This window comes from Pollicipes pollicipes, unplaced genomic scaffold (genome assembly GCF_011947565.3).
Source record: "Pollicipes pollicipes isolate AB1234 unplaced genomic scaffold, Ppol_2.1 Scaffold_6686;HRSCAF=7923_pilon_pilon_pilon, whole genome shotgun sequence".
Lineage (NCBI taxonomy): Eukaryota > Metazoa > Arthropoda > Thecostraca > Pollicipedomorpha > Pollicipedidae > Pollicipes > Pollicipes pollicipes.
Genome location: NW_023596921.1, coordinates 16,995,847 through 17,012,116, shown reverse-complemented (window position 1 = coordinate 17,012,116; position 16,270 = coordinate 16,995,847). Strand labels below are relative to the sequence as shown.

Sequence of the window (16,270 nt, the reverse complement as noted above, 5' to 3'; positions counted from 1 at the left end):
CTGATGCAAATGGATTCCGTTTCCATACCCGGTACACGATATTTTAATGGAATGGAACTATTAAATGACGAATAATATAATAAATGTTATTGCAATCCACCTAGTGGAGTCACGTTTTCCCGTGTGAATGCATACGCCATGCACAGTAGGAATAAGCTGATGAAATATACTGACGCCGGTAGTCTCCTGCGGCCCATATCATCCACCCGACGCTCCCCGACATTTTCCAGAAAGATCAGGTTCGCGCGGCGTGGTAGTGTATGCCCTGAACCATGCTCTGGTCCCATCACCACTCTCACATTGTCTTATCACCTCTCGTCACATTAATGATCTTGCTTAGTCGGTTAACGACCTCGCTTAGTCGATGGCGACACCGGCGGCTGATACCCACCTGGCTGTGGCGGTCGCTCTCGGTGGTGCCCCTCGGCGGCGCCCCTCCGTGTGTCTACCAGCGCGGATCGAATGCGGCGCGCCTCCGTCACGCGGCAGCCGAGCGCACACACTAGGCCGGGGCCCGGGGCTCAGCCGGCCGACTCGGCGCGGCGGCGCAGAGAGAGAAGAGAGAGAGAGAGAGAGAGAGAGAGAGAGAGAGAGGAGAGAGAGAGAGAGAGAGAGAGAGGGCGAGAGAGAGAAGAGAGAGAGAGAGAGAGAGAGAGAGAGAGAGAGAGAGAGAGAGAGAAGAGAACGGAGAGAGGAGAGAGAGAACGAGAGGAGAGAGAGAGAACGAGGAGAGAGAGAGGAGGGAGAGAGAGGAGGGAGAGAGAGAAAGAGAGAGGGGGGAGGGGAGGGAGGAAAGGGGAGAGGGAAAGAGAGAGAGGGAGAGAGAGGAAGAGAGAGAGAGAGGGAGGGAGAGAGAGCGAGAGATAGGGAGAGAGAGAGAGAGAGGGGGGAGAGGAGGGAGGAAAGGGGAGAGGGAAAGAGAGAGAGAGAGGGAAGAGAGAGAGAGGGAGGAGAGGAAGGGAGAGAGAGGGAGAGAGAGGAAGAGCGAGGGGAGAGGGAGGGAGAGAGAAGGGGAGAGAAAGCATGACGGAATTCGAACCAGTGGCATGGCACTGGGGATTTGGTAAGATTTCGGGGACTCAAGGCCGCGTCCCTAAGAATGCTTTCTGTGCATCACGAGTCCATCTTGCATCATCGTCATACTCTTCACCGTAAATTAGGCATGTTCCAAGCCTATCGCGACGTGGTGGCCTGCTGGGCGCCTTCTGCTGCACTCAAGCAGTTGGCATGCACCTGTCTAAACTGGGTTTCTGCGTTGCCCAGAAATAAGTGAGGGGCATATTGGGCTGCGGGCTGGGTTCAGATTCGGGTGAAAGTAACTGCACAACTGTTAGGCGAGAGGTAGTGAAAGTGTGTTGGCAGAATGATATTCCGGCGGCATGCAATTGTCGGATTACAGGACTGTTTGAAAAACCACCAGTTCTTTCACATTTAGCGCTTTGTGTGCACCGTGTGAGATTTACCACAAGTTCAGACATGCCCAGACCGTGTCCAAACATGGCTGCTTCTTTGCTACGCCTGTAAACAGTTAGATGTGCCTGCTCGCTGGAGGGTTGTGAGACAGACAGCGCTTTGCTTCCAGCGTCTTGGACGTCATCGTGCGTCAGTGCATATGTCAGCAGTACATGCCACATGTGCGAAGATGCCCACCAATCTTCACTGCAATCAGGAGCCCAATTCGCATCACTGGCCTATTCGCTGGCGTGCTGCATAAGTTCCTACCCCCTCTGCGTCATCAGCATGGCCCGTTTCTGATGTCATTGGGTCATCACCTGTTCAGCGGGAGGACTGATGAGAGTTGGCCGCCGTCCTCGACTTGCTCCAGACAGGAGAGTCGCCGCTACAACAATGTACGCACACAGGCTGGTCAGCGTAGTGCTCAAGCTGTCCTGGTAGATACTTTCGGGCCTCCTGGATCTCGTCACAAAGTGTACTGATCGATGGAGTCTTGATTCGTCTTTTACCATGGCTTCACGTACTAAGGAGCTTGATTTCAAGATGGTTGACCAGGACACCTATGCATGCTTTGGGTCGAAAAACGGAAGAGGCACACGTCTATGACCAGGCATTTGTGAGCCTGAAGAGCAGACAGCAAACAGGTAAGAGTACGTTGTCCTGAAAACTAACAGCCTGCATGCATCGGTAGGTGGTGGAGGCCCTACCAAGTGCGTGCTGCTACCTCTGGGCGTGTAGGCTGTGGGCGAATTCAGTCACAGGCCCGTTGATATGCTGATCGGCTGTGATGCAGGTACCAGGTCGTGCTATGGGATCACCAGGAGCTGAGATACTGTGGCACCACCAGGAGCTGTCCCCAGTGCTCCGGCTTGTCAAAGCGGTGTTTGGCACGGCCCACATGCTCTGCAGCAGGTTCAAATGGAGCTGGAAGTGGAATAAATGCCCCATGGGAATGTAGATTTGGGGGCCATTTGCGGTGCCCCAGAAAATTGGTGCCTTTTGAAAAACAAAGATCATGTTGATCCCAAATGAGGATTTTGATGTCCTTGCGGTTCAGGGGAAGCATGGTCTTAGGTCCTCTCCTCCATACTTATCTCTGGATCCATCCCTTTAGGTAATCCAGATGTTTCCGAATGTTTAAAATCGAGCGAAATGCTTGTTTTCTGCCAAAATAGAGTGCTTCTTTATTTGAGAACATGTTTTTGTAACCTGCTTTTGAACTGAAGTTAACTGACCTGGGTCTGATTTACCTATGTCGATTTGGTATGTCAACAACGGTACTTTACAGGTCATGCACTGCTGGTCCTCTCACAGGGTGACCGAGGTGTGCTGGTCCCAGCCGTCCCATGATCTCACTCAGCTGTGCTGGTCCCAGCCGTGCCATCATTCTCACTCAGCTGTGCTGGCCCCGGCCGCCCCATCGCCTCACTCAGCTATGCTGGTCCCAACCGTGCCATCATCTCACTCAGCTGTGCTGGTCCCAGCCGTGCCATCATCTCACTCAGCTGTGCTGGCCCCGGCCGCCCCCCCCCCCCCCTCACCTGACTCAGCTGTGATAGAGGCGGCGGTCTCGTCGTGCGACTGAGCTGCAGGCCCCAACGGTCCCGTTATTTGCTCTGAATACAGCGCTGCTTCACCGACGGACACCTGAGCCGTACAGGTTGCAGCGGTCACATGTCACCGAGCGGCTGCTCTCTCGTCGTGTGACTGAGCTGCAGGCCCCAGCGGTCCCGTTATTTGCTCTGAATACAGCGCTGCTTCACCGACGGACACCTGAGCCGTACAGGTTGCAGCGGTCACGTGTCACCGAGCGGCTGCTCTCTCGTCGCGCGACCGAGCTGCGCTGAAGTCGGGGGCCTCGTCAGCTGACTGAGCTGCAGTGGCCGCGGCCGTTCCGTCATCTGATCTGACACCTCGGAGGCGGTGGTTTCGCGTGACCGAGGTGCGGCGATTTCGTAGGGCGACTGCGCTGCGCTGAACATAGCTCTAGTGTAACCAAGCTGCAGCAATGTTCTTGTTTCACCAAGCGGCGTGCAGGCGTCCCGTTCCGCACCCGCACCGGAGGTGGCCGTCTCGTGTTTCCAATCCGCGAGGATCCCGTGCGAGTGGGCTGTGCTCGCCGCGGCGACCCCGTCGTCTGGTGGTTTTTGACGTGAACTGGAGCAGGTAGGCCGCCGAAGTTTCTCAGATGATCTTTGACCAAGGTGTCAGCTCGCACATATGAGGACGGCTCCAGCATTATACCCATCATACCCATCTGAGCTGCCTGCTAAACTGTGTTCATTTTTTCTATCTTCGGTATTGTGCTAGCGGGCTGATAGAGTCACGATTTGAGTGACAGCAAAAAGCTCGCATTTTTATTATGAGGCCCTGGTTGGTCACTTAGACTGGTCAGTGACCAGTCTCAGGTGTGTGAGCAGACGCTAGGGACAGTAAACCCGGCCACTAAATCTCGTTAGGTCTAGTGGAGAGGGTCAAGTTGGAATTCCAGCCAGATTTGTCATTCTCATCTCGGTTGTTTATGTTTGATGATACTGCCCGCTTATACACACACCAAATCTACGAAACCTGAGGCCTATATCTGACCAACCAGGAAATCTTAAAAATCACACGAAAGCTTGGAGCCCAACACTTGAACTTTGAATTCAAGTGTGTGCAAAGTGTATCTGATCTGATTCCTGACGTAAATTTTATGAGGCGCCCGGTAATGCTAAAGTCGTCAACATGACAGGAAGCCTACACATTTTGAACATCATACGCAATTTTCACATCACCGAGCTTCCACAAGCAAGGGACGCGAGATCTGGGGAGGGAGTTGGGCAGGGGCCTGGTCCACCAACTTCCTGGAAATTCGGCATAAGTATTTTGGGGTCTGACCGTTATGAAACAACCAAAAATATCCCTTTGAGTGCAGATATGCACTCTAGATACTAGATAATTTCGCAGTACACGGAGACAACCGCCCCTTGCCAGTTGCCAAGGGGGGCAAACACCCCTTTTCCTTCTTTTCTCCGTAATGTGCGCCAATTTGCTCCTGAACCCATCCCTGAAGTTGTTCAATTTGATCATCTTCCTATGACCCTGCCCGCCAGTTTACCTACAGCAGAATGTAGTTTCAGCGCGTGACAGGGGCGCCCAGCCGACTGCGCTTAGTGTTGGCACTGGGGATGATCAATGCGGTTCGTTTACGTGCGTGGCCTTTGCCTGGATAGAGTGGATCAAGCTCATTCTGTGGTGACTTGTCAGTCCACGCGCATCATGTCTGAGAATGTTTGGCTGCGCTTAGGGCAGCGCCATAAAGGGTGGGTGGTGCAGGTCTGAAGTAGTATGTGATCCCTGTGACCCCGAAGCCGCGTCTCGTTGGGATAGTTTTATCTCGACCGTAATAAATGACCAGATTTCCCCGCGGTTATTATTTTTCCACAAGCAAACAAAACACTGTTAACATCAGGCGTACAGGCCAGAGCGTCGCTGCCAGGTAAAAATGAACATCTCCCTGCGAAGCTATTGCCACTGTTCATGAAGCAGTTTTACCCTCATACATTGTATGACCAATTGGTCCAGATTATAAGTGTCCCTGCGATGAGAGAAGCCTACGAAAACCGCGATAAGATTTTTTCCGCCAGTATGGGTCGCCGGACATCCTTCCACCATATGAGGGAGAAGGGATGACAGGCATTTTAATAATTTGTTTCCAGCCGACGTTCACAAGGCCAAAGTTCATTTCCGATCAGTTATGGATCTCAGCCCTAGCCCCATCCCTGGTTTCCGTGCCCCGTGCTTTGCGGTGGTGCAGCGTAAGGCACGCAGGACTTTGCAGAGCAATGATCGCTTACGCGAACGTCAGTTATTAAACGCACGATTTTCTCACCCACTTTTATTCAAGCACCGTTGTGACGGCATCATGCCCTCTTCCCACTATCAAAGTTGATGGCGACACCCTTGCAAGGGAATAAGCTGTCTCAAACTTGCACAGCAGCTGTCTCAAGCTTAAACACGAGGGTGCGATGGTCACGCGTTGTCCAGCAAACAGCGACTTATGACGGCTGTGTTCCGGCTTGTTCCGTGCGCGTATGTGTCACTTCATCTTGTTGTGTACCCAGTCCACATACGTGCTGACTCGGTTGAAAATACTCAGAGAGTTTGCGGTGACTTTGCAATACGTCGCGGTCCCTCCCGAAACGACTCCGACCAGCTGATACCGACCATCGGAGCGGAGATGCACCATTGGACCGCCAGAGTCACCCTGCGGATAGGAACAGAAATACAGATTCAGTTAATGGATAACGTGTGGCGTTAGTCATGGCAGAAATGCCGACAGGTTTTATAGCATAGGTGAAAAAACGCGTGTTCATAAATACGCACACCCACTGTTAAGAAGCAATATGCGTAAGGCATGAAGCTTGCATGGAATAATTACGATAGGAGTAGTTCGTAAGCAGGAGTTGAACCAAATCAAAAATTTCGCTTTGCCCCACGCTGCAGCGGCTTGTGGCCATTATGTATTGCCGACTTTCTTTTTTTTAATTTTTGAAGGCCAGTGCCATGCCACATCTGGTGTCAAGGGGAACCTCAGTAAACAAATGTAACGCTGCTTACCGTCTCGCGTCACACGTAGCCAACGAAAACGTGCACTATTTGTTCAACACGGTGGACGTAAAGTTCGCAAGTGGCCAAAAGTCGGTAAAAGGCGTGTCAGGACCGGGTACGTGGCTCAACCGGGGCGACAGCGCAAGGAAACCTTTGCATTTCGACTTGTCTTGGAACGGTCAATCACACCGGTTGCGGCGCGGGTCATCTGGTGAGACGGCGCAAGTGCGCTCGTGCTCAAGCGACCCATTCGGCGTTGTTTTTTTTTTTTTGCGTTTTTAGGACTCATGTCAGATGTCGAGAGTTCAACCAGATACCGTATGGGACCAGCCGCATGATGTAAGCGCATGTGCTGTCTACATATCACCCACGCTACCCAATACTGTACAACTTAGGGCAACGCCAGCAGTGGTGTCAATTTTTAAAATCGGTTGGCGTGAGGGGGCTGAGCCGATAAATTTGGCTTGACAGACACCAATCCTTATTTCTCTTCGGATTTTGGTCACTTCATTTGTATCGCCGACGTCAAAATAAAAGCTTTCAATGTGTGTTCAATTCCCAACCTACAGCGAAACGTCAACTTTGAGATGTGTTCTGCACATGGTCACGCTGCCAGCGTCAACGTGTACAGACAAATACAAAGCTTTAAGTTTCGTTTAGCTGGGATGGCCTGTTGCAATATGGTCTGGTCTGTTGAAATTTGTTTTCATTTCCGCAATTTTCTCACCAGCTGGCTTGCAACAGTGACAGCTTTTATGATGTGATCGCTCACATCCGGTACATCAGAAAACGTTTCTTATCCCTGGGAACTGCAAGCGGCCAACAGGCAGAGGACAAACACACTGTTCACGTCCCCTCACAGTGCGCTTGAGCCTAAAATTAACTTTTAAAAAGGCTGCGACATGTACACAGTATCATTTGTTAATAACTGCATTCATCTTGTAGATCCTTGACCTTTATATAGTCCGTGTTCATCTGACAGCAAATGCCACCGCCCCTGAACGCGAATGCACTTCTCCTGATTCCAAAATGACCTACACGTGCTATGGCTGCTAGCGTTTTGCAAATGGCACATGCATCCGCTGAGGGCGGGGACGGAGGCCCGCGTCTCTAGCTCCCACACTGGCCCTGAGGTCCCGGACTGACTCTGATGACCTGTGACCTGACTCTCACGCCGCGATTGTGACGGGAGGATATCTGTAACGGATTGCTGAAGCAACATATGTGCATTCGCGTAAAGTCGTGCAGAACGACTGTTCACATGAGTTAGGTTCTTGGAAATTCAGGTGATGAGAATGAAAACAACATATAGAGCTGTGTTTGAAAACGCAGTTTTTTCTCCTTTTTTAATGAATACCACACGGTGTTCCGTTGAGCACACTTTTGATGTCTAGCCTAATAAACAGCATATAGGATTTTTCAGGTGTGCCTTACATCAAACCTAATATCATCACCAAAAATCATCGTCCGGCTGCAACGGGACCTGTTTGGTTAGATTTGATCAGGTTTCCTTCCTTGAACCCTTCTTCCGTTTTTCATCGTGATTGAAAAGTCCATATTATCTCTCTCGTATCGTCTCATGACCAAGAACAGCAGCCAAAATGAGCAACTGAGAGTAAACCGTGGAACGTTAGGACGAATGAGCATACATTAATATTTTCGCTCTAAAGATGAGAGGATTCATAGGGAGATTACATGCCCCTTCTTAAGCGAATCAAAAGGAGGTATAATGAAGAAATGCACACCGAAAAAGTCCTACGAAGAATCGCGCGCACAAGGCAACGCAAGGCAGGGGACCTGGTTTTCAAAGCGACGTGACATGAATAAATGGCGTTGGCGAAAGAAAGATGATGCGAAAAATGCCCGTTCAAATAAATGCGATGCAGTGTCTGCGGACACAAAGATTTTGCGCGCTGCAAGCAGTGTGGATACCAATATTTGTGCAGGAGGATTCGCAGGCGGAGGTTTGCGTAGGGCGATTTCAGCACGATTTGTTGCGTGAGAAAGTACTGCGATACAAGGATCTGCGTTTACACTTTTCACACCAAAACGTAAAACTAGGTGTGTGTGCAAATTTGGTAATATAACGGAATTCAAGAGAACCGATCATGTGAAAATATTCCTTTTATGAGCTCGCACAGGTCAGGAAAACTTAAAATCACCTTCCAGCTCTTCTATAATGAAACAGGTTGCAACTGCGTATGAACTTTTAGCAACCTTAGACGGGGTACGGACAAGTTTTGCACGGTTACACAGCGTGCTGTCATACCTTGCACACATCTCTGTCGGACAGTTTTGTTGCCGTACATAGCTTGGTGTTCTGAAGCCCGTTTGGATATACTTCTCGATTTGGGTCGATGACAGCCTCGCACTTTTTCATGGTGATCGCAGGCAGGCTGATTTCTTGTAAGACTTGGCTGGGTGTGGCTGACAACACAAAGGTGGATGTTTACGGTTTCAGGAATTCACAGTGCATTGGGAGTGTATTTTTACGCGGGATTGTACTTCAATAATTATACTGGGTCATGCCACGTTGGCGTAATTATATCTGTTTAGCAAAACGTGTGTAGCATTACTAGCTTTTTGTCGATACATTTTATTTATTTCGCGCACATTTAGCCGATTGCAGGACATCGCTTGTGAAGGCTGATTGGTAAAAAGATATTACTCGAGGCTGATGATACTTCCTACTTTGCGATTCTTGATTTAAACTTCGTTTACAAATGAGCTTGCCAAAGTTGCAGCGACGACTGGATGTTTTCTGTTAGTGCTCATTGTCAGACAACGACTGAACAGTCGTTTTACCCTTTCGGTTTCCATAATGGTACATACCTACGTATGTTTCAGAGAGAGAGAGAAAGAGAGAGAGAGAGAGAGAGATGGATGCGAGCGGGGGGGGGGTCTAAGAATAGGAATAGTCTACTGTCTGAATATAGCTGGGAACACCATGCTGCGCAACCACCGCAACAAATGTTATAAATAAATAAATAAGTTTGAAATAAGCAAACATTTTTGCTTTCAGCTCGCATTTCAAGGTACGAAATATGCCTATTAAGGCCAATGTAAGATGGGGCACTACCTTCAACACTGCGATGACAGCTTTCAACTGCAAATGACAAGAATGAGGACGAAATTCGAGTAAGCCTCTAATCGAACATGTACCAGAATGTTTTACCGTTGGGCCTGCATCTCAGTAAACACACGCCACGGTCTTGTGAAAATTGCCTGTACCAGCTGATACCTTTGCCGCTGCCAGAGTAAGAAAATACAGAATATTCTTTAAGTCATGGATATACTTTTTTTAGTTCATGTCAGTCGCCGAAATGCTATTTTTCGTGTTCAAGAACCAAACGCGAGCTCTTGAATGGTGTTCGCTGTCTTTATGTGGATACATCATGCAACAGCATGCCATAAATGTCGACATGACACCTTTCAAATGATCCACATTTTTTTCGTTACCACTATCCACCTTACAACCCACAGCCATCATTGCGCCGTTTGTGTGATACCGTGTATAGTCAAGGGTATAGCGGTAGCAGTTTGTCTAAGAATCTTCGGTACTCAAGTGACAGTGCGGCAATTGGCACCGCCACCAAAAAACCGTGAGATATTGCTAGCACGAATCATCCGTAAGAGCCCCACTTGCATCCGGTGGTAACTTGCCTATTCTTCAGGCATAATTCGACAATTCCTCATGACTACCAAGCGTTATTTCACTTTTCGACAGCTGTTGTGCATTTGATTGCCCCATTTACCTATGGGTTGTATTGACATGTCATCAAAGCACTGGGCAAGATGATGAGCACACCCGTTTTCCCGCATTTTGTTGTTAATCAATGACATGTGATTATAGGGTGTCGTTTGTGTATTACATACAGAAAGCTTCAAGTGCACCTTCAACCCTCACCAGTGGGACCCTGATGCGCAGCACACGTTACCCTCACCCCATAGGGGCTCAGCGCCGCAAGTGCACGTCACCCTCACCATAGGGGCCAGTGCGCAGTGCACGTCACGTTCACACATAGGGGCCCAGTGCGCAGTGCACGTCACGTTTCCCCATAGGGGCCAGGGCACTGTGAAGCTGTTTTTCCTCTAAAATCCATTTCACTGCCGCACACTGATATCAGGCCAAGCTTAGACACTTTGATTGTCAATCACTGTTTTTTTTTTCGGCGGGATCTTTGCTTCAATGCTGTTGAATTATATAACCTGGCTTGCTGATATATATATATATATATATATATATATATATATATATAAAGCATCTGGCGACATCTTTATATATGTCATTGTTTGTATATTGATATATATATATATATATATATATATATATATACATATATATATATATATGTATATATATATATATTTATATACATATATATATTATATTTCGGGCAGACACCATCAGTTATGCGCAGACGCGCACCGTGGCGGCATAGGCCTAAGCGCCCATTTTCCAAGCACCAAGCAGGGACAAAGCCGGGGCCAGCGATGTACATTGTTCGTGGCCCCGCAGCGCCTAACAGGGGCCCTGTGTTGTCAAGGATCCCCGAATCGGCCAGAGGGCAGCGTCCGAAGAGGCCCCTAAGAGCGTAGAGGGCCCCACCGGGTCCGACGATAAAGGACCCGATTGGAGGGTCTAAAGGCATAAAAGGCTGGTCGGAGTCGTATTCCGGGGACCCGACCCTGCGAAGATGGACCCTCAACTAGCGGTCAGAGGGCCCTTTGCGACAATCGGAAACCCCTCTGAGCCGATATGGGGCTATATGTCGGGCAGATACTACCGGACCCACATAGTCGGCTCCGTGGCGGTATGGGCCTGAGGACCCCACTTCTCAACAAGCTATAAAACACCGGGGCCAGTGACCATACTGGTCTGGGGCCTTGTACCCTATCAGAGGCCTTCAGCGCCTAACAGAGTGTCCAGTGCTCGCAAGGACCCCGAGGCGAACCAGGGAAGTGCTCGATGAGGCCCGAAGAGGGCCCGGGTGGCCCACTGGAGTCGGCGACCAAAGGCCCGGCTGGAGGGATAAGATCCCGAAGGACTGGCTCTAGGTCACAAAAAGAATCGCGGTCCTGAGGGTCCTGATCTCAAATATCAGTCAGTACTCCTCTTGCACCGATGAGGAACCCCAGAGACAATGCAGGTGTCTTGGTCGGTCAGAGACCAAGTTCGCCTAACAGTCGGCTTTATGTCCGTCTGGGCTCTTGAGACTCATTTCCCGAGCAGAAACCGAGGCCGGGTTCCTCGATTTTCAATGTTCTCGGTCCCTGGCACAACGAGGAGCATCTCATATCGGTTAGGGCCACATTGTCGAACAGGGATCCTGTGGCGGCAGTGACCCGAATCGGAAAAGTGTCTGAGGGGGCCCGAAGAGGGGACCGAAAGGTTTACTCGGGACCAAAGACAAGGGCCCGTTGGGATGGCTGGAGGATCCGAGGGGCTGGTTGTAGGTTATATTAAGGCCCCCGCCCATATGGCCATGATCTCAAATGTCAGTAAAATGATCCCTTGCACCGATAGAGAGCCTTGACGCGGAACGTTCCTCTATTTCGGCCAGAGATCACGAGCAGTGAACTCAGTGTCTAAAAGGGCATTGTGGTCACTCTGTGTCAACAAGGGACCTCGAATCCATCAGGGGAAGGTTTGCTTAACAGGGTGGGGACGGTAGCCAAATCGCGAAGGGTCTCTAGCATTGGTCGGGACCCTATAACAATTGAAGGAGACATAAGAGCTTATGATGAGTGCTCGCAATGAGGTAGTAGAAGAGTATTGTGCCAGTCAGGGCCCTCAGTGCTTAACAGTGAGCCTTACATTCCTATGTCAGCATGGGCCTGTGAAGCCCAAATGGAGTATCTGTGCCAATTATTTGCCCACCTGCGGCGAGAAGAGGATGTTGCGTTACTGACGGTTCACGCGTCCATCCGGGGCCAACTGCGCGGGTCAGAAGGCCTCCTGCACCAGGGAGCAGACCAATAAGATGTGATGTATTCCTCCAAGGGCCTCCGGATCGGCCAGGGCATCCCGCCCCGTGTCGCTAGAATGATGGCCGGAAAATACACCGCGGTGGGACAAAATGGCCCTTCAGCCCTTGACTGGGAACAACAATGCGCCCGGTAGTGTTGTACTCAAGGGGCCCCTTTACCGGAAATAAGGGGTCTGATTACTGTTAAACGAAGTGGGTCGAAAGACTTCAGAACGCACAAGGCTATCCAGTCTTTCTCTGAGAACGTTCATTATTTTGCAGATCCACTAATGAAAAATGCCATCAAAAGGCGTGAGCCTTGTTGCCGGGTGCCGATGGTGTGGGGTTAACGCGCCTGCGTTAACCGCTGTGCGTATGGGAAACCACAGTGGACGGGGTTAGATCCCCGGGGTGCCTGCCCTTCCGCTAAGGTGAGAGGGCTGGCGGCGCCATATAGCCACAGCGGCTGATTGCGTCACAAAGCCTAAATGACACGCCCATAATCTCGGGAGCAAGGATATCGACGCCTTCGGTCGCACTGTTCGTAAAACCGAAAAGACGTTGACACTGCAAGTTCATTTAGGAGGCGGGTGCAAAGCACGGAACAGTAACCATCGTAAAATATTGGCTTCTGAATGTCTTTCAAAACTAATTCGCCACAGTTCAAAACCGAATTTTTTTACAACATATTTTTTTCAACTATTTGCCAATTTCTAAAACTTTTACAACTGGGCGAATCTTGTTTTTTTTAAACTTGAGGTTGTCCTCTGGACAGATTTACAGTAACAGCAACAAGGAAAATAGAGATTTTACCTTTACTCTTCCAGCTCCACCACTAGATTCCAGCACCGCTTCGCGGTGCTGTAAAGACCAATTCGTTATTGTCATCAGTCTAAAAACCGCACAGGTGAAATATACGCTCGAAGTATCTCTAAATGTAGGATGTCCTGCGGCGTTCGAAGGCAGTTCTTTAAGATGCACTACCATTTTCGCTTACCTGTTGGCCACTGCCTAGTGTTAGCCGCGGGGCCGACACTAGCGCGGCCTAAGGAGACTGCAAACGTCTGGCGGTAAGCTTATTGGCAACCAAGATTATGCGAGCGCTCATGCTCAAAACTACGTGACATTCTTTGTACCACTAACAAAATTATGAATGAATTTTGAACACATCCAGATATACATGGTTTTCGCAAAGTCCTTGCTATCTCTGTGCAGCACAGATAAAAAATTCTGACGAAGTTTCTGAATTACATCGGTTTTAAGAGTTCACGGAACCATTCAGGGGTGATAAAAGTGTACTTTTGTCGCCGATCGAATTTTAAGAGGCAAAATTTTCGCCAGCAGCGTAATGCGAAATCATATGATACCAAATTGTAATAAAGTTCATGCCAAGTAGCGTCATTCAGGAATAAGCATACAACCGAAAGCTTATTTCATCAACACATTTTTCAGTATCATGCACACAACCAAAAACGCTCCATTTTAACAGTGCCCTTCAACTTATGTCAGAATAACTACTGTCGATAGGAAAGCAGGCGCACCTGACCTAAACTATGGGACAGCGAAATCACAACAGCAGCAGTCTTTTTTCGCACTCGGAACTTAAACGGGGCTTTACGTTTTAAGCTTGAACTACAGCTGGCTTTGCTTTCCACGCCCGGAAAAAAATGACTGGGGCGTCGATAGCTAGAGCAGCAGACACATGGGCAGAGTTCAAACTGGTAGCAGGCAGCACTGGGGATAACGTCCAATATGCAGGGCCTCCTCGAGGCCATGCTCCCTGGTGAAAATCACGGTGTGCATTCAAGCTACATCCCTACCGTCAGCAAACTATCCACCGTACCTTACGCGTACCCCGGCCGGGCGCGGACATGTGTTTGCCTGGTGGGCGCCTTTCGCCGTGCCCCAAAAAAGCAACTTGCATTTAAATCGGTCGGGAACTTCACATCGGGCTGTTAGTTCTTTCCGAACAACATAGTCGCCCTGACAAGAGGGGGAAAGGGGGGAGCGATGCGACGCCCCTCCCCCGCCCCTCCTAATGACTTCTAAGGATATCAGTCCTGCATATTGTGAAGTCTCGCCCAAATCTTTGGTAACCTCTGGGGCATCCATTGCGCGTGTGTTGACACCAAAAAATGTGTTCTCGCAATTCCGGTTGCCGAGTAGCGGCGTCTTTTTTACGGGCACGGCAAGACGATCCAAGACCAAAACCAGGTGGACGGCAAGCGACGATTTTGGGGATCACGCGTGGCGGGCCAGCACTGCTACACTAACGAAGCCCTACAGTATAGACAAAGCCTCGAAAGAGATAAAACTACGTACGACTGTACCCCTAATCAAACAAGAAATGCGCCTCCTTCATGTTCGATGTCCCTACGCCGCATGTTTTCGTGCATATGAACATGCAAAGCTGAAATAATTTGATTTTCAGAAGAATTTGGCCTTATACTTGGCCAAGCAGGGTCGATTAACAGCAGGAAACTTCTTACCAATCTCAAGATCTTGTTAATAACATCGCATTGTTTTTTTTCTACGAGGCTCTACCTTTTTTAGTTTGCAGACCGCAGGACATTACCTCCCCCCATCAATCCGTATTATGAAAACCAGCGAAGCAGGGTAAGGGTAAAAATTGTTGGCACCCTCCTTTCTTGTTTATTTTTCACACAATTGTGTAAAAACATGCATTTTAGATAATGGAAACATTAGCTGGTAGAGTAGAATGATACTTTTCGTTACCAACATCTAAACATTAATAGAAATTCAATTAGCAAGCCAAAATTGCCCTTTGCACGCCAGGTAGCAGGTCAATGCAAGATTAGCTGTGATACCGACCATGCAGGAGTGTTAATTCAAACCAATGCCTGGGGCCCCTACTTGCGTCCTTGTTGGGTTGAGCCCCTCGGTGCTGATTTCTCCTCCCCCAACACTTTAAGCTGGAAGAATACAAAAGGAATGAGAACAAATGCTAACTATCACCCAAAACCATCTCCTTCGGGCTTGATTAACTGACCATGACCAATGAGCTGGGGTTATTTCTATTATCCATGTAGACTGCATATAAGATAAGCTGTCTGCCTTCACGACCTGCACTTAATGTATGCAGTGATTACGTTAAGGGCTCCATCATGACAATTTTTCAATTCAATGTTAGCAAAAACAGTAACGAGATATACCACATTTGCATCCATTCAAATGTCATGCCCACAAGCACAAAGAAACTATGTATAGATAAACTAGACTAGTATAGACATGAGTATGCATATATACACGTAATATCTAAGAGAAATGGTCTCAACAAACGGGCCCACATCCGGCGATTTTTTGTTCAGGGTCCTACTATCAGGGGCCCTTCGTCAACCCTATACCTCCTCCCTTGCCAAAGCTCTGTCTGTACCCCTGTAAGAGGGGCTTCAGGAACTTGAAAGAGTGCGACGTATTTTTTATTTTTACCAGCTCAATAAAATATTGGCGCACCAGATGCTTTGTCATGTCCTGCAGTGGGTACTCGGATTTTCATTGACGTGCATGTCCGCAGCAAACGCGTACCGAGCGTGAGTCATTTCCAATGTGCAAACCATGTATTGCACGTGTGCGGGCGGACTCAGGCATCCAAGTCTAGACAGCGGTTTTGTTTGGTGGCAAAGAGGTGGGAAAAAGAGCTGGTGACCGGAGGTGATTTATGTCGGCTCGTCTCAAGCATAAAATGTGAGCTATCTCAAGCCGTATAAGAGAGGTAAAATCATCCGGTGAAAAATGTGCAGGCTTTTTGGATCAGTCAAGTTGTCATTTTTACGAGGAAACAATGGCATATACACTTGAGAATGGATAGCCTCACTCATAAATACATGGCATGGAAAGAATATCAAGAACAACGTTGTCCATAACCAATACGCACCACCGGAAATGTCACGTTCTAGAAATGGTCGGCCTAGCCTGCCCACCAAAATCTGATTTCTACCCGGATTTCGGCCAATTGAGTTCGCGTCGAAATGTTAGAATTCAAACAAGCACTTTTAATATGTTGCCGATAATTTTTACCATGCTATTGTTAGAAATGTGTCATACTCCATGCTTAAAATACACACGGTTTGATCTTGGACGTGCTCAGCCATGGCACTCAGCACGATTGAAGGTGATAACCTGGTTTATTGACGGTGGTAGATAAACAACTGACGACGACTATAGCTCTCAATATAGCACTGGCTATGACGATCGGATGTGTTGGTATGCCCTTACTTCCAACGTAGTAAACCCCA

The 16,270-nt window shown here is 48.9% G+C and overlaps 1 long non-coding RNA gene across 1 annotated transcript; it reads right to left on the bottom strand.

Annotated features, from left to right (window-relative positions):
• Nucleotides 1-5,482: 5,482 nt before the first annotated feature.
• Nucleotides 5,483-16,266, bottom strand: LOC119108460 (uncharacterized). The gene is made up of 3 exons (XR_005095295.1): nucleotides 16,251-16,266; nucleotides 8,315-8,472; nucleotides 5,483-5,701 (listed from the first exon to the last, which is right to left on the bottom strand). It is a non-coding gene; the product is annotated as an uncharacterized LOC119108460 (long non-coding RNA).
• Nucleotides 16,267-16,270: the final 4 nt, after the last annotated feature.